The 20,305-nt window shown below is 38.8% G+C and overlaps 1 protein-coding gene across 3 annotated transcripts in view; it reads right to left on the bottom strand.

Annotated features, from left to right (window-relative positions):
* LOC100643169 (bifunctional heparan sulfate N-deacetylase/N-sulfotransferase) overlaps nucleotides 1–20,305 on the bottom strand; it is a 368,987-nt gene that overhangs the window by 33,949 nt on the left and 314,733 nt on the right. The window lies entirely within an intron of this gene.

Raw genomic sequence — 20,305 nt, forward strand, 5'->3', positions numbered from 1 at the left:
CAATCAGTCGGCTATTCAAGACTAATGTATGAACATTTATCAAAGGAACAACCTGCTGAATACTAATTTTATGGATCACCAATAATCATACAACACGTTTTACTAGATAATCTTAGATTTTTATCCGAAGGAAAGGGTTGCAACATTAAAGCCAACATGTAGTCAAACCCAAGTGATTTCGAACGTATTCGTAACTCCTTGGAGCTTTTTTAAATATACTTTATATAATATAATATAATTTTATAATTATACAATATAATTTTAAATATATAGAAGAATAAACAGATAAACCTGCTCGATACATGTAATTATTTATGACTTTTTATTAATGGGACAACCTTAGAACGAGCTGTTTATAATAATATAATCATAAAAGATATCTATAATCGTTCGAATACTTTCGTGCGCTCATGCAGGCATAAAGATTTCAGAAAGGAAATAAGAAAATTTTAAAAGCCGTTGTTGACGAGACTGCGAATTATCGCAGGACATTTGTCGCTTGACAGTGACGTAGTCGCCGTAGAGTCAATGAAATTCGGTGGCAGATGAAAGGGCCTTGATCGAACGTTGAATTAATGGAATTGTCGCGCGAGAGCTGAACCATAGAATCGATTCCCTTTCCCCTATCTCGCATTCTACGAAACGACGACGCGATTTTGAATTACGCGCTACGGGACCAGGCAAGCTGTTCTCCTTCGTCACGTTTGCGAACATGTCGATCGATTAGCGAACACCTCGGGACCGCCGAGACGATTCGACACCGTATGTCGTCCCTACGTGATTTGCATCCTCCTCGATAAGCGCTAAACAAGCGACGATAACATTTGATCGCCGTTGCGACTTGGACAGTTAATGACGGACTGTGTACTGTGACAAGAGCCGGTTAACAAGCAACGGAGGCGGTTCATTCAGGATGGTGATTGGATCAAGGATCGGTTCGATTGGAGAGTCGATGCCGTCAAGAAGGATGGATACACGCCGTTCCGATGAATTGATGAGTTTCAGGGATCGAGGCACTTGAATACGCAGGAAATGTGTTGGTAATTGTGAGGTATAGAGAATTTATGGAACGGTTTTATTCGTGTTACGCGGAATTTCGTGTGTTGCAGTTTGTGAACATTGCTGCGATGATATTTCATTGGAGAATTCTTTCAATGTGGAACGATCGGAGTAATTATTTATTATTAATACTAAGTATTATAAAATTACGATTATTAATACTGTCTTCCAAGTGATTTTAAACAACTTTAATTTGGACCATCTTCTACGATATTCAAACTACATATTTTCAATATCAATGACCTCGATGACCACATATAAGCTGAACCGTCAGGGACGATATATCTATGACACGTATTGTACGTTCAAATAATTTCGATCACCAATATTCCACTTTTAACGTTTTTCGTGTGATTTCTAAATGACTGTGGTTGCAATTACGAGACCTTAACGATGCCCGATGACCTTCCGTGATTTTCCTTAAATTCTATAATTTATATTTTAATTTTCAATTTTAATTCATCGAAAATTTCCTCCAATGTCCTTCGAACATATTTAAATAACTACGCGCTAATTTTTCACGAAAATTCTTATCACGTTCTTATCAAAGGTGAAACAAAAAAAGAAGCAGCTCATAGACGGAGACAAATTCCTGAGTATCTTATCTAGACCCCTGTCAGACACACATAGGGGAAAGTACATCGATGTTTGAAAGCATGGGACCTTATATAAACTCAGTTAAAGCCCATTTACACCATCACGGTCCCCCATGGGCTGGGAAAACAGCGTACGTCGAGCGAATTTCGATGAGACTATACTGCGTAGAAACGAAATGGATGATCGACGCCGACTTCTAGATTTCTTAAACGCATTCCGCTTGTTCGCGGAAACGAATGCACGAAGGGACACCGAGAATTATTCATGAAGGAACATTCTGCCCATCCCTGATCTACACCCTTGGGGAGCGGCGAGTCTCGGTGATTCGTGGGAGACCTGTTTCGTATGCGGTGCCCTACACCCTTTTCCAGAGACATTTGTGTATCTCTGATATTCAACGAGCGACAATTTCTCTCCGAGTGGCTGGGAAATTCGCGAAACGGCACCAGCCATCTCGTCGGAACTTTATGCCGGACGATAGCGAATGAGCTATTCTGCGAATTGCTAACTCGCGATTAGGCTTGGAAAGTGTTCATACAACTAACGACAGTCGGATTTTAATTTTATCTATTTAAGCGGTGTTTCAGTCGCAGCATTTTTATTACTTTGTTCAATTTAGTCGAGTGCGAAGATCGTATGTTTGGTGCTGAGAGAATTGAGAATTTAGTTTTTGAATTTTTAAAGATACGAGTATTGTGATTTTATTATTCTATTTTGTCGTTTCTTATCACTGTAGGAATTGTAAGTGGTTAGTATATCACAGTCGGGGTTGATCTATGATTAAAACTGCAAGATATACGACCCAAGAATTAGATCACACAAATTCGTTGATCAATTTTTGATTTAAATTACGGTAAGTCAATTTATGCAAAAGATCCGTTCAGGAGATGCTTTTCCTTCTCTTTTCGAACATTTCACACCCTCTTAAACAGAGAAATTCCGCGTCAAAATCCCTGAACAATAAAATACACCACTTTACGTCTAATCGATTTTATGTATTACGTTCGATCAAACACCGCATCTACTTCTGTTCGAAAGTCTCAATGGGATGGATAAATTCTGAATAAACCATGTCACTGTCAAGGACTCGAGAAACGCTTCTATACCAGCGGTGCAAGTTCCTTTACTCCTTCAGGATCGTATCTACGGGATTAGCTGATATGCGTATGGAAAAGACATCAGGGATAACCCCCTTGGGGAAACAAGGTTAACAGGAAGAGGGAAATCGCGAGGGAGAATCTCGCTGCAGGCAGTAGATCGGACAACGCGGATTATGGCCGAAAGAAGAGCCTTTATGAAGAGACCTGGGAAGTCCAGAGGGATCCAGCAGTTCATGATCTCTGTTATCATGCTGTGCTCCCTTTGGTTTAACCCCTTAACCCTCAATTGGTACCGTTGGGTCACAAACCAACTATACTGCAGAAACCATAATGTTTTGGATTAAATTATTTCATTTTGGAATATTTGATTTTAATTTATTGTACTTTATTTCTTGCACTTCGAGTTTAACATTCGTAGTTTAACATATTGAATGGAAATTATTTCCAAATTAAACAATCTTGCTTAACTATGATTCAACGATTTTATTAGTCGAGGATTAACTCTCAATGTTGTACTGTTGCGACACTAATATTTTTCCATTTGCTGGAAAATTAAATTAAATATACAGAAATGTTGCAAAGTCGTTTCAAGTCTCATACGATGTAAGGGCTTAAGTGGTATTGTTTCGATTCCTTCGAGCACTCTTTCTTGTTTGCGTTTCTGCTTCCCACAGCGACTGCGAAATCATTAATTGAAATCCTTGGCTTCGTCAACATGTTTAATTCGGTTTGGGTTAGGTTTCATGCGGATGTTTCTTTTTTGTTTTTGTTTTATTTTGTTGTAGAACATGTTCGCGTAGTTGTCGAGGTTTCGCTGTCGACGAAGAAAAATCGTGTTGCAGTTGAAAGGATTTTTACGAAAGAGAATTCGTCAATGCTCGTTTCCAACGATTTATTGCGTTGCGAGTGGCAAACGAGAAGAAACTTTTTACAGACAGAATCTGCAAATTTTTGGCAACGTGTTTTCGGCAGTTGAAAATAGTTGCTGCACGCTCAAAGTAAACATTGACGATTCGACCATCGATAATTCGCGATTTTTATCGGTGGAAAAGCCGGCGGTATCTTTGTCGGATTGTTCAAACGTTCCTCGCGGTACAGAAAAAAATACCTTTCAAAAATATATATCCGAAACACACGTGTGAATGAAACTTTTCTATCTTTCATTGCTTTAGAGATATCCTGTATATAGCGTTGTGAAAGAACTAGAAAAAGGGAGTGGTAATATATTTCAGTATATTTTATCTCACGGTTATATATTTCTTCTTACAATCTAATTTTAATTGTTTTAAATTTCCACTTAAGATGTGTCTGATAAAACATAGAAGCGAAGAAAAATAATAATTTCTTCGCAAATATGAAAATCAGGATTCTGTTAAAATACCAAGGACCAAGACAATAATATCATCTTACTGGCAACTTTTATTGTAAAAAAAAAAAAAATGAAATTTCATGCATTAGCTTAGTATTCCATCATACGAAACCAGGTGCAACATAGAAAAAAATTTCAGACGCACCTGTCTTTCACATCATCCCACGATATTTTTCCCCGGTGTGAACGCAAATGGAAGGAAAACAGCTAGTCGAGTGACTTCCTGTTCCTGCTCGAATACGTCGGATAATTACACCATCGGACTTGGTACGCGCCGGTGAATGGTCAGGGTTGAAGCCACCCTCTTGTTCCGGAATGTGATCGTAGCGGGACCTTATTATCCCGTTCAGCCCCTTTCACTTGTTCGAGCCTATGTAGAGGGCTGGTTTTCGAGGGTGTGCCACGGGGGTTGAATACATTCGTGACTGAATGAAAGTCGTCGAAAGGGAGGAGGATCGAACGTCTTCGTAGAATTCCCCTGGGGTTAAGATTTCGAAGAGGGATCCAGGTGTTTCCGCTTCCCTTTTCTGGATTTAATGGTGGCCCTTGCCGAGCCGGTGGTCCCGTAAGTGAGAAAAATTGGCAGGACATTGAGATCCCTTTTGTCATTCGATTTCTTCGATTGAATTCTTTTCGCGAATAGCGTTCTACTTTACTCTTTGATTGGCAGTTTATCGATAGGTTATTTTGGTAATTCTTTTCTGCAGTTAATATATTGCAGAGATTTCGAAGTTTGGAGGAGAAGAAGAAGAAGTATTCTTTAAAGTTTTAAGTTTTTAAGACCGGCCAGGTAACTCGAGCGTTTATTGAACGATGAAAAGTTTGGTTTTACAGAGTTGGCCAATCTTTTATTTCTTTCTGGAAATATGTGAACGTTGAGATAATAATGGTTTTAGCAGTATAAATGTGGAAAAATATGAATATTCATGTTCCTAGATCAGCATTTTACCGAATTTAAGTCAATCTTTTTCACATTATTACATTGTATCACGTCAATCTATCAAATTTATGGAACTTCTATATTTTTATTCCCTGGTTTATGCAACACTACCGTTCATAGCAGTAATTCTTGAATTATTTTCAGTATTATGCACGTATAAATTATATTAAAACGCTCCAAGTTTCATAAAATACATATTCCCTCTTATTTGTCATCTACTGTACAGTAGTACGACCTCTTCCACAGTCAGACAGAAACTCGGCGTGATTTCTTTTCGCGACTCTCGCGCAAATTCCGGTCCAATCAAGGTTTCTTGGCTCCGCTAAACGTCTCAATTAGAAAGTCAAGTTTGCAGAAACGCGTGGTCGCGAACTCGCCTCAGGGGCGTGACAACAACCGTCATAACTCGGACTAACGCTAATTTAAGGGCGATATTTCAATTCTGAGATGACACGGACAAATTACTTCTCCGTAGAAGCTGGTTAGATGGAAATTAAGTTGTACGTAAGTAGCGCTCTCGTAAATGCGAACGAATTTGCTTCTCTCTGTTTCCGGTTTCTCTCTTCTGCGTCTTTCTTCGACTCTATCCAGACAGTTGCGCGTCGTCTTTTTCGCTTTATCACGAGTTAACTGCGAGAAGCGAGGTACAGTCATTGCCCAACAATATTCGCGAAAATTAACGTTGTCGTAGCTTCCTCCTCAGCTTTTTCTATGATATTAACCGACACGCGAACGAGTTAGCCGTAGAATTTTATATTTTCCAGTAACTAAAGTATCTCTGCCCGCTTCACGCGGAAAGTATTCGAATTTAAGACGATCAGGCGAGCGAGCTTCCTGCGTAACATTCGCTCGACGATATTTGGAGACTCGACCTCCTTTTACTTGCTTTTCTTCGGAATTTTGTTACGGAAGACTTTATGAGGTGGAACAATCGTGACGTTTGATTTATTGGTTTATATATGATAGGGAGAGATTACAGTATATGTTTGGGTTTGGTTTAGTGCTTGAATGATTAATCCTTTGCGTGAAATTTTGATCATGCGCTGATTATAAATAAAATTCTAAAAATATTTCTATGAATGCAATTCAACGAAAGTGAAAAGAAGATCGTTTGACCTACTGCAAGTTATAGAAAACATTATACTCCGCATATTTTATACGTTCTTGTATATTATGTGCATATCGTCGAGGTTCTTACACGGTTTAATTGAAGAAAAATGGCCGAGCAGTGCGAGTATCCGCGGAACCGTTTAATGAATTTTAATCGTGAACAATGTTCGTTCATGTGAACGGCTGAGTTAAATGGCACGAAATTAAATCGAACCCACTAAACAGAATTTTTTACGACGCACTTAAAAAGCGATGAAAAAACTGTAAGCGGGCGAAAGTTAAAGCTCAAACGTAACAGTCGGTTTTTTTGATCTTCCGCTCTTTTTCGCATTTTAACCGTTCTTTGCGTGCACAAAGAGCGCAGAAAATTTAAGCCGAAAAGCTTTTTCAGTCGACCGCTGGTTTTTATTTCATTCCGCGGTCCATCGTAAAACTGAATTTTCGACGCGAATCGCGCGCTCTCTTTGTTTTCAATGTAATTGATAAATAGAAGTAATAAAATATCGTTGGAAAATGACGTTGTTCGATGAAATAATAGAAACACGCACGAGTGGGATCCCCTCGAGTGGGATAGGTCCGGGACAAAGGCGCCTCGAAATGGAAGTCACGTATCGATCGAATCTTTTTACTAAACAAGCGAACGTCGAAGGAAGAAACTTCAAAATATCCCTATTCCAGCAAGTCGAAACTTTTATTTGGTAGGAAGAAGTGCGAGAGTACGAATCCGATTGAAACGAACCGTTTTTGGAAAAACATGGAATTGTATCAACGCGGTCAATAGATTTTGCCGAGTCAAATTTTGCTTATTTGCTAAAACTATTTGCCAAAAATTACGCCAGTTATTAGTTTTTAAATTTTAGATCGAATCGAAAAACACCGAAATGTAACAACAATTGTTTCCTCCTGTAAACAAATAAAATTCTAACTATAACAAGATTAATAAAATATCAATAAAATGTCACTGTGTACTTGCTCTTTAAATAGAAAATCGTATCTCGTTTCCTCACCTTAAATCATCAGTCTGCGAATAAAAAAGCCTTCCTTTACTCGCTGTAAGTTCCATTTACCGTTTCCGCTCACCTCGCTTCATCCTCAATCGGATCAAATCCTGCAACTCGCGTTATACGCTACAGAATCATGAGCCTGCACTCACGAATATCTCATCCAAGCGTGAAACCACTTAAGCGGACGATTCCTTAATTATTTTGACCGGCTGAGCCGCTCTCGTAGACCGGCGTTATTGTTTGACTTTCTAATTAGCCGCACAACTTTGGCCAAGAAGCGCGATCTAACAAAACCCCGTGGAATTTCCTGGACTGGCCAACTTTTCCATCCCTACACTCGTTCCGTTTCAAGGATTTAGGCGGCCAAAACCGAGGAAAGTTAGTCCGAGCTGCGTTGCCAGTAATTTTCAAGTGGTACCCATCCTGAATCGGTGTTTGTCCCGGGACGTTTTTCTCACGGGATTTCGAGGTAAAAGTTAAATTTCACGCGCGTCTGTAAAGTGCTCCTCTGCCCTCTGTCCTATAAATGCGAGGAACAGGCCACACAATTTACAGCATTTCCCACTGAGCATTCTGGTATCTACACCTCATGGTCGTGGATAATATATGGAACGATTTGGGTATTTTATGGCCCGGTTTGCTGGGAACATCCGTGTGCTCCGGGGTTGAAGCGTCGTTTCATTTTTCGATCAGTGATGTTTTTTAACTGATGCATGATTCCAGAAATTAGGTAGGGAAGAAAGTAAGTTTTTCAGGTTTGGACGGCTCTTGCATTCGATGGCAATTAAGTTGCCTATGAGAATGTGTATCAAGTCGTTTAATACGGACAACGACGTTTGTACGCACTGGGCAACCGTTGCTTTACGCAACATAATGCGTATTAAGAAATGTTCTTAAATGTACCTTGGAATTTTATTTGGTGACAAATGAAAAACTTGTGGAAGCGTAAGTTACGTTTTTCTTGAAAAATTGAGTATCAATCTCGTATCTTGGCATTTACGTTTCTTGGATTTCTTTTTTACGAAATCGTGGACAGTTTCCTCGAACATTCGATTAAACTTGCAACGTTATCAAACGCGGGATAATTACGAGAGTACGAATTCTATATTTAAATATTCTTTGGAATATTTAGCAGTTACAACAAATTTCTGCTTTTCAGATTCACAGAAATTAGAATTTGTATAAATATCCGTGGTCTGCCAATTACATAAATCCATCGATCTTAAATTCAAGCCAATGAGTTCTATACAATTCCTAGAACACTTTTTCAATCGCAACCTTTCCACAGCCAAGCCATCAGCGCGAAGCTGAAGGAACAAAGAAAGCTGCTAACAGCCAAGAAACGAGTTCTCTTCAAGGAGAAGGAAGACGAAGAAGATGAAGAAAGAGGAGGAGAAAAAGAGGAAACGCAGCGACGGTAGTATGTTTGGGGCGCTTACGACTCGACGTTTCACGGGGCGAAATTACGTATTCCCGCGAAACTTGCCTTTCTACGGAAACTTCGGTCCGGGGCTATTCGAGATCTTGATGGACAGTCGTAAACCTTTCCACCTCGTGGAAATAATGACCGCCCGTTCGTTTCTTGGCACGCGTCTCTGCAGGACGTTTCGCAATGCTGCAAACCAAGCTTCCCTCCAGTTTGAAGAAGAATGGCTGCTGGAAAAATTTAGATAAAAGCCAACGGAACTTGCCCTTCCACCGGTCCACAGGAATCTGTCAGACGGTTTATTCGACAAGCGAGGTTCCAGTTACGTGAAACTGTCATCCATAAATATCAGGATGCCTACAGAAAGTGAATTACTCTCACGCGAATAATTGGAACATTATTAATAGGAAATCGTAAAATTTATAAAATCAAAACAAAATTAGAAAAACACTGGAGCGTTGGTTTAAAATTCACGCGAAGATGGCTGGAGATTAAACGAACGAAATCACGAGATGTTCTAAAGATTTTGAATGCGAGTGTACGTACGAAGTTTCATAAGCTAACGATAAAAAATTATAGAAGGTTGTGGGCCGGAATTTGAACTTTGATCGTAAATATTTGGCATTGGAGGAATAGGGGTGTTTTAACGACGCCAATCGACCTTGCGAATGAAGCTTAAGGCTGACCCTAGAAATAAATTTAAAAGAGAAGTGGGTGGAAAAGGGGCTGGAAGGAGGAATTTAGGGTAGTGAATTTTTACGCTGAACTGCTCGGTGCTAGAACCGAGGATTATTTTCTTGATCCCAGCTTGTGACGGAGCCGTTGTTTCTGGGGCAATGTTGGATATTAAATTATATGTCCTTTCTAGGATATAGCGAAGTTTGTTACATGAAATGTAAAAAAACGATTCAGCTTTTAGAATGATCCCCAACTCCTGAGTATTCTTGTCACAAAGTTATTTTTCTCACGACCATGTAATTTTTTTGTAAGCAATCCAATTTTCACTTATTCTTTTAGACGATAAGATATTTGAGATGGAAATAGTGCGACACCCCGTATATATCGTACATTATTTTCCAATTATTACAATTTTCTGAAAAATTGAAGAAATATTGTAGTTAATCCTGTTCCATTTTAATGGATTAAAAAGATAGAACCTTAAAGACATAGAAGGTCGTTTTGTCTGTCGAATGTTACCAGAGAGTCGGACTACTCGTCACATTTTCACCATTTGTTACAAGGGCATCGATTAAAAAATTTGCTATGTTAATCGATCCTACGTTTTTAATCCTGTGTATATCAAATTTTCAGACTAAAAATGTATCTTTCCATCCACTTTAGAAAGCTGTTTAGAAAGTCGTTCGTCGCAATATCCGCGACTCGATTCAATCCAGATCTTTTGCATTTGTAACTAAATATTTTGTATTGAGATATTTCGTTCCATAACCTTTGCAATGTGCATTTTTCTTTTCTTTCAAACTGCATAAAAACCCAGTGATAACCGCACGATAATGGTAGTAGTAAAGCAGCAGAGGGACAGAATACTATCAGCTGGTCAGAGAATAGGAGAAAGAGAGGATAACATTCGCGGAGAGCTTTGAACCAGAGGCCACGGCATCGTCAGCCGCCAAACGAATTCGAACTGGAATCCTCTTGAGGCCACGGCGGATCGTTTCGTGGAAAAGGTCACTGACTGACTGATATTCCAGGTCCATGGAGGCTTAAGGACGGGCTTTATGAATTTCTCGTGCTTCTCCCATCGCCTTGATCCCCTTTACATGCTTGCCTTTCGATTCTCGCGAGTTCTCTACTCGATTCCTCTTCGCTGCAAATGGGCTTTGAGGTCGATCAACGTTAGATACTGAAGGGAAAAGGGAACTTCTTCCGCCTGCAGCAGATGAAGAGAGTCTCTGCAAGTGGTTGCACGAGGACGACGACGACTCGGTGGTCCGCGAACGCCCGCGGTGCAGATTATACGACGAGGAAGCGGATAACAGTTTCTAATCTCGTTGCTTCTTTGAACCGTCCCAGCAATTTCTTCGTGCAACCCACCGCTGTCTTCGGGGAACAAGCCAAGACCCACATTCTGCCCTCGTACTTTCATTCCTGTGTACGAACACGGAATTTATCGATCGAACGAGATTGTAACTTCGAAAAGTCTTCCTCTCTTCGTACTTCGATTTAAGGGAGCAAGAACAGTTTCCGTGGATTAGATAGCGTGAGAATTGCGAGTAGAGAAATTGAGAATTCGAAGGTTTAACAGGTTTACAAGTGCTCCGGTGTTATCTGTATGTGGATAGGAGTAGTATAGGTCAGACGTTATATTCAATTCAAAATGTTGCAATTCTGCTTTGTGAAATTATCGTGATTTTTCGTATCTCTTCCTTTTTAAACTTTCTTCTTTTCGTTATTGTATATTATGTTTTTTTACTTGGTCTCTATGCGACGAATGTTAACTATTTAGAAACAATAAAAAGCTTACAATCGTAGTTCTTAGACTCGTTGGATTTTCACTCTGTTGCTCGAGAACATCCTTTTTATTCATTGGCCGTTTCTTGCAATATTATTAGAAATCGAAGGATTCCGAGAGAAAGGTTTGAAGAATATTCTGACAAAGAAATTATAGCGGAGATTGCAAGCACCAGAATTGCCTCTAAATTGGCATTAAAAGATAGTTTCGATAAATATCAAGCGGCTAACCGAAAACTCGACGCCGTACGGGCTACGCCGCAACAATTTACAGTACAAAGCTTTCGTGCTACCGGGTCATTCATCAACTGCCATGAAACTTAAAAATTTCATAAAGTACTTTTTACAGTCTTTCAACGAGACTCTTCGACTTGTAAACTCTCTTTCCACTTGTAAACCACTCGACAATCGCTATAAAACTAAAAATGTATTCAACAACAAATAAAATAATCTTAAACATAATAAAATACATTATTACAAAAAAGGGAAACTCTTTAACTTAACGAAGTAAAAGTAGAACTGTGAAATGGCTACTCTTTGCGATGGCGTAATAAATTTTAAAGAGGCCAAGTGTTATCAGATTTTTTCTCTTTGTTAAAAACGAACAAAATTGCGAAATATACGGTTGGAACAATTTGTTTCGTAAATCACGGGAAACGAATAAGAAACGAAGATGCAGATGTTGAGGGTAATAATGGAGGAAGAAGTAGGACGGAATTTCGAAGAGAAGAGCCAGCGATGTGCTCGAAAATAATTGTTCCACCGGCGGGTGGATCATTTTAAAGGATTTTTCGCTCGTAAAATACCGGTGCTATGGAGGCTCGAATAGCTGACGGTATTGCGGAACAAAGGACAACGCGAAGCGCAAGGTATCCGATGAAATTCCGCTTTCCTCGTTGATTGTTGGTCGTCTTGGTCGCTAGATTAGGAGCTTGTTTTGACTCACGTATACGTTGAAATACAGCATTCTAAAGAGTATGCAACTATCTCATCTTCGTGTCGACGTCAACGAGAAATACGAATCTGAAAAATTTCTGTAAGTCTACTTCGTTTGTACGTTACTGTACCTCTGTTTCAACATCCAACTTTAAAATATATTCATCCAAGTTTTATCTTAAGGCTTATTCCGAAGCATCATTCGGACAAATTGAATTATTTGAATTTAAGCAGCTTTCAGTTGAAATTGAGTTGAAGTTGAAGTGTTGAAGTGTTCGAAAGCACGTAGTTACGTATACGTGTGAAATATTAATCACAATAAACGGGTAGAAAAGACGGCTATTATCTGAACATAATTTGACCAAACTGTAAATTCCTATAATTATCGAGTATTTAGAAAAATAGATTTCTACATCTTCCGATATTATACTCCGTTCATCTGCAAACTTTCATACTTTCATTTCCTCGAGGAAGACATCTTCCGTGAAATGAAAAATTTTCATCTTAAATTTAACAGAATTATTCTATCCTACTTTTAATAGAGCCAAGAATCTAATAGAATTTAATCGACCAAGTAAATGAAGATCGTTCCATCGGACTATAGAATTTATTCTTCGTAAACGAAGGTTGCCATTAGTGTTCTTCGAAGAGTACCAACGCATGTTAGGAGTAGAGACGAATTCGGAATTATCTGCTTTGCGCATTCCTAGAGAACGCCTGCCGGTTCTACACGCGTAACGTAACTGCAAGTTGGATTCGTGACGTTTTGGAGGTGTATTAATTACGCGATTTCCTTTCTGGGGATCGTCAACGAGACAGGGTGCGCGTAACCGCGAGTAAATTTCGCGAGACGCCCAGACAATTAAGCTGTCTTGCCTCGTGAAACAGTTCAGGCACCCTTCCGTCGCGAAATTCAGTCGAGGACAAGTCGTGCCAAGACGTTCCACGAAGAACACTCTACAAAGGGAGAAAACCGTGTGACGTACATTCCATGATGAAGACGATATCTCGAAACAATCGAGGATTTTACTGAATCTTTGTGGCTGAATCGTACACAGATAACTAACGACGAGGCTAGTTAATTCCAGTGGCTCAAGTTCGTGGATTTACTGGATATTTTATAGTATCTAATTTGCGGAGCGGTTTAATTTTAAAGATACTTTAATGACAAGCTATTTATATAGACAAACCAGTCATTGATTTGAAGCTAACGTTTATAATAAACGATTAGCGATCTATTTCTGTAATTAATGCAAATCAGAAATACGATTAAATTTTCACAAGAGAATCGAAATTTCTGTTGAAAATTCTAATTATATACCGAACGATGATGTTTTATTTAAGTTTCCTGTACATTTAAGTAATCAAACTCATCTACCTATCTACTGCCACTTTACGTTTTCATCGTTTCTTCGGAAATATTTTGAAATATTTCCAAGAGTGCACTTAAACCGTCAAACGTTAAAAGTTCTACAAACTTGGCCATGCTGTTCGCTAATGTTGAATCGAGACAGGCGTTTCTTCCAGCCATTCTGCTGCTTGCTACCGGATACTAATCGCATCAGCGCTTCGAGAAGCAAACGATATTAGGTGATACAAGGAGACGATGTTCCCCGGAAGACTGGAGAATAGGAAGTCGAGGTTGATTGCCAGGACGAGCGAACGAAGAAGGATTTCACGAACGAATGGCGCGGCATCGGGCGTAATTGAGCATGGCGATAATTATTACGGTCCTCAGCCTCGTTGAGTGGATTCGATCAATTTCCACCTCCATCCGTCAAGAACTAATGAATCTTCTTGTACTCTGTTTCCACGGATAACCGTCTTATAACGCGAAATGTTACAGGAAATCGTGTTATATCAGAGCAAATATCATTATTTTATGAATAATATACATATTTCGTATACATAATACACGCTGAATCACAGAAACATTCGTACTTTCATAATTATTGATTCTATATTATCGTATACGACGATTTGTCTAAATTCCTTCTAAATATTATAACGAGTTGCTATTTCTCGATAAATGATATGTTAATCGAAATATTAATTATATACCGCTGTATATTGCTATTGATAAACCACAGAGTGTATACTATTAAAGAATATCAATCATGTGAACTTAATGATCGCGAGGGTACGAATATTCGTGTGACTCGTTATACGTAATACAACTCTGGTGCTATTAGCTGATAATCTAACTATTTTCGATTTCATCGAGAACAGATAGTTTTCCGCTGCTAGATTTTGAATTAACGGGACAACCAGGTGAAAAGGACGAAGGGAAAACGCGGACAACCAGAGGGTAGCGCGAGACTTTTTCAACTGTTCGAGCTGATTGCTCGGCTCGTTCGGGATAATTAGGTGAAAACCACGGAGGGCATTTAACCAGCCCGTTGGCCTCGGAATTAGTTTAAAATACGGCCTCTAATTGGCAAGGGCCGCCCTTGATCTGCTCGACGTTTCGCCCGTAATTTGTTTCGATCCCTGATTAACCCGTCGGTGGATCTGTTTCTGGTTTCTGATTTAATCGAGCGCGGTGCTTAAAATCGAACGCTCGATTCGTTTTGCTTGATGGAGTTAGAAGAGGATTGTATCAAAAAAAAAAAAAAAAAAAAGAGAGAGAGAGAAAACAAAAGAAAATATATATACGCTAGGATAGTGTATCGAATACGTTTGATGGATATTTCGATATTTTATTTCCACTACAGCGCTCTTCTTTTTTTTTCAACCATACTTCGTACAATCTTCGTTTATGACCCTGGTCGATCCACGAAGAGATTTCTCTTTGTTATTTTCTAGCGAATTTGGGAAATGGGATCATCCTTCGTGATGGATGTTTGTTCGGTTCAGGATCATAACGAAACTAATTTAATTTTCATCCAATTTCTTAATCCTATTCTCTATTGGTAAACATGATTCGAGAAAGTCTACACGAATAAAGTAAAATAATGTAATGTAAAAAATAATTTATAATTTAATCTCTAATATCATTCATCAAATTTCGCTTATTTTGTATTAATCTCACATTCGATAAAAATTTCATCACTTTCTTAATTGTACCCGTTAGATATTACTTGAAAAAATTTACTCGAATAATATTCCTCCACAACTTGGCCAGAATCCAATCCTTGACAAATAAAAAGAGAAAAATCACGTAATATTTCCACGCCTACTGCAATTTATAATTTCCCTGTACACGGCGGTCGTGATCACACGAGCCGGAAAAACCAAAAAAAGAAAAAAAAAATTCAAAAATGCATGCATATTTTCATAGGCCTGGAAGAGCAGCCACGTCGGAAACCAAGCCGGCAGATACATATTTATTTCGAACGGAAATCCGCGAAGTCCAGCCGCTGTCGCTCGTACGTCATGTCTCGGGATGCAGGAACAAGCGTCACGACGAGCACTACGAAACGTAGTATATTTATGATGTTACGTTCTGTGCCGTGTGTGCACTGACTTAACAAGACTATTACCACTATCATTAATGTCTTTTGATCTGATTCGAGTGAAACAAAATCTAAATTTATTGTCCAAATTACGTAAAAATTGCGGTCACGTGTTTCGGATAATTGGTAAAACCGTCTATGTTTTAAGGGGTGTGTTGGTGTTTTCAAAAAATATAATAGCATTAGGCTTAGATTTAGTTTCTTTATTACTATTATTATTATTTAATAGATAATAGCATTTAGAGATTAGAGAAACTAAAGATTAGGGAGATCGAAAAATAATCCCTTTACCACTTTACATTTGCAATTTCAATTATGACCGTCACAATTCGGAAAAAATGTATTTAATATTTAAAAAATATTTTCTTGTCCATGATAACTCAATTAAAATATATAGGAAATCAACTAAACTATCAGTACTATATGATAATGACGTATATTCGTCCCCTAAGAACCGCGCTATTTCATACTTGGACTTTTATGCAGATTTATATCATTGAGAATGTAATTAAAAAAGTAAGATCTTGGTAGAAAATTCGTTTGCTTAACAAGCATCACAGAAGGCGCTATACTTTGAATATTTTATACACTTTTTCCTATTACTCGCTTTTTGTGCACTTCTGCACTTTTAAATTCCTTATAAATGCGCAAAAGTGAGCAGTTTATTAACGAACACGATTTCACAACGTTGGAAACAAACGATCCTGCAACCGATCCTGGACATTGCATTTCATTCTCACTTTACATCTCGGCTCACAAACGCCACTGTTCATTTCTGTTTTCCAACGAGCTTCGGGGCGCATAGGGTGTATATCAAGGACAGCACGAAGAACAAAAATTGAAGCGTTGTCGTGAGACGAGGGATGAAGCGACGGCGTGCGTACGGTAAAAAAAAAAAAGAAAGGGAAGGGGAAAATGTACGAAAGAGATGGTCGATCAGCGTTTTCACCCCCTGGCGACGGGCCGTGGAACGTTTACCCTGTGTCCGCTCTCGTGTCGATGTCACGGGTAACGAGTGTCGCGGCGCAGACTGCATTAGTACAGGGGGAGGGATGCTAAAAAATAACGACAAAACGACAGGAGGGGAGATAGAGGGGGCTGAACTAGAGTGGAGATGCACGAAGGGATAGACCCGATCGATATCACCTGATACATTGTTTTCGGATAAGAAACAGGATAGCTTCGAGCATATCGATGAAATATGCTACTGTCACTGTCACTGTCTATGACGCGTTTGATATATTGGAGGATATGCGGCTGTTTAAACAAGAGGAATGCATAAATGATAAATCCCCCGCCAGTTTTTGTCTTACGTTCTGTTCCATGTGTTTTATCGAATGGTTTATGCACGAGAAGGGCGGTCTCGAGGTAGTCCGTGTCATACGGATTGAATTTCTTTTTCTTTATTGCATACGATACTACTGACACATCCTTGGGATCTGCCGTGATAAAATGATTAATAACTACGTTTGATGAAACCAATGTTTATGGAATGGTACGGGTAATCGGTGTAATGGATGAATTGTTGTACGTGGCAGCGCTGGGCGAACGTCCCGCGTGATGGATAGAGTTGTCTGGATACGATCGGAATCATTCTACTCGAGCTCTGCGCGACGCTCGGGCCATGATACTCTTTGCTTATTTGCCTCGCTTTTACGATCGCGAAGAGTTGTAAATCGAGCTGTGTACGTAACCAGTGACTAGTTTATGGGAAAGACAATTTTTTTATTGACGATATAAATATTACTTTTTTCATGTATATGGTGTCAAAGAAACAGAAGACTATAATTTTGAAAAATTTGATCATCGAGGTGATCAAAAAATGTTGTAAAAGTGAAAAATTAATATCTTTTAAAGTAAAATGTAATTTTATATTTGCAAGTATTCGATAGTTAAATATTAAACGTAACAGCTACAATCAGTCTAAAAAGACCTACTATAAAATATTGTATCGGAATTGAAGATTGCCATTAGCACGAATGAAATATTGTAGCAGGGTATGACACATTATTTGCTCTCTCATAAGGGTATTTAATGTATCTTCCTTTCATTCGAATACAACATTCACCGATATAAATTATGTACGTGACATGTGTATACGATCAAATTATCTTGTTGTACAATGTGTAGCGTAGATACAGTTTCTATTCATGGTTGTAATTTAGCCGCATTATTTATTGTGAACGAGTAAATTAAGCTCGTTAAATATTCCTGTAAGTAAATACAAAATTACATTTTACACCAAAATTATTGATTTGGGAACCTGTAGTGATTAAACATTACTGATGAATGAAAGAGCTTTTCGGTTAACACATTATTCAAGTCAAGTTTCTATAAATAATCTATGTTCCCTTGGATAATAAATATTTGAATATATAAGAACGCAGGAAAAAGATAAAAATATTAACATATAAAATAATTACAATGTTTCTACTGTTGTCTTATGAATCCTTTCATCAAAATTTCAATATACAAATTATTCATCATGTTTTGCCATTACACGTAACATAAACTTGCCTGACCATAGATCCATTCTACTTGGCATCTCTATATCTATGCTCAATCCTTTTAAACATACGCTGCCGAGAAACACACGATTTCAATAAAAATCTGAAAAAAATATTAAGGCTAGAAAAACGAATGCTCCCTCGACCAAAAACCTTTCCAACCGCAATATCAGAAAACACGACCTTTCGGTGGTTATATGCGTAGTGGGTCTTCGGCGAGAGAGGTCGAATTGCTTGGTCAAACACAGGCGTGCCCTGTCCAGTCGGCAATCTCCGAAAACAAAATTTCCCTAGCCAGTCTATAACGCGGCTGAATGTTGTCCGGCGAGTGGATAGCGCTTGGCCGGCACGGTTGCTCGCGTCGGCCTCGATTATCGATTATGAAATTGCACCGGATAAAGCAAACGAGAGGCTGGCCCCGGCTCTTTCTCTCTCTCTACCTCCGCGCGAGGGGTGGTTCTCGCGCGCGTGTTAGTCGGACGTGTACAGGTGCGCCGGTTGGCTTTCCGATTATCGGATGACAGGCAGACGACAGTGTGCAACGCACACACGAAACACACACGAGGTGAACGTGTCTATCTCACGCCATCCGACTTACACATCCCTTTGTCACGCCATCCGTTCGCGTTACACCACCGATCCGTCCCGCTCGAACACACCATTCTACACGTGCATACATACACAGAGACCACGCAACTTCCCATGCTCCCTGTCATACTCTCTGCCCCCGTCACTTTATCCACCTATGACGCTTCATCCAGCTCTACGCAGGGGTGGTTGTGTATCGTTAGCCCTATCTGTCTCTATTTGTTATTTTGGCAGAGTTTCGGCGTTCTTTTAATGTTACGTAATTTTTTGTACTTTAGGGGCGGCGAGAATATTAGGAACGGAAATCTCGCCAGTGATTTCGTTATATTTTTAGTATTCTTTCGTGTCTTTTGGATTGAATTTAGAGAATTATGTTCTTCATTACTAACTAAAATCATTAAGTCGTAACCGTTAGCGATGCGTAGAAGGATCGAGTGTTTGAGATTGCGGCGTGAAAGAAAAGCTAATGTTTGATGACCAGCTAATGTTTTAGTGTAATTTAGGAAATCGCGTAGTTACAATACATAGCGAAGTATAGTTGAATATTTACATAGATTGAGATTAGGATGTGAAGGAAAATTGTAAGTTCATTGTAGTCCGAGATTTCTAATACAGACGATCGAATATCTTCTGCGAATATTTAGGTATATTTATATTATTAAGTATACATTAGATATGTATTTCGTTTTAATACGTTTTCCAATAAAAAAAAATTGCTAAATAATCCATCTACGGTATTCGTATAGCGAACTGGTCGTGTTCATGGTAATTTCTTGATGTCATCAAGGCTTGGCTAGCCATCATGTTGCATTAGCCGGTCGTTATTGCACGATTATCCAAGAATCTGGTGAACTGGTTCTGGCTCAAGGCCTCTGTTAACTCGGTTCGTATTAAGGGCTTTCATGGCGTTAAATTCACCCCTTGCTGCACCTTCTCTGTAATTTTTTTCCGAACCACCGCGAGCGATTGATAGAGGTCGACTTTTAGGGGGTGGTTTCTTTTATTTTTAGTTTCTTCCAATAGAAATTTATCCAGATTTTTTAGATTTGGAAATTCTGTTTATATAAAAAAGAGGCGATTCTATCAATAATAAATTCTGCTACGCCCGTTAGTTTATTTCTGATCAAAACTCGTTTTTCTTCTTAAAAAATTTCTTATCGGAGGAAATATAATTTAGTTCTTGTTAGTATGATAACTCCCTATATAGTATCAGTATATATATGTACCGATTTTTCGTTTCAATTTTATTCTAAAGATAAATTCAATTTTATAGTTTGTGATAAGATTGATCGCGTCAACTATCATATAATGCGTAATAATAACGTGCTTTCATATAACGTATTATTGCTCCACGTAATTACATCCACAACTAATTCTCAAAATGACCAGATAAATAAATATAAAAATTAAAGTACAACCTTGCTGTCGTTTAAAGTTGCCGCTAGTACGAAGGAGTTTAAATAATGGCAAGACAACACGCGAACAGACTGCAGAACATCTTAAACGTGAATTAAATCGAGTTAAGATCAAGGATCTTTAAGCACGCGGCTACTTAGCGTGCCATTTTGTCTCGATTAACTAGAACGAGTTTAACCAGGCTCGTTAACAGTAAAATTCCCTACTTTTCTCATTCTCTTGATATAAACTGTACCCTGTTTGTCGCAAACTCGCAATCCTCGATAATAGTCACATAATGTACTGGCAAACGATAAATACGTGCGCGAGTGTCTTTAATTATCACAGAG

This window comes from Bombus terrestris, chromosome 10 (assembly GCF_910591885.1).
Source record: "Bombus terrestris chromosome 10, iyBomTerr1.2, whole genome shotgun sequence".
Taxonomy (NCBI): Eukaryota; Metazoa; Arthropoda; class Insecta; order Hymenoptera; family Apidae; genus Bombus; species Bombus terrestris.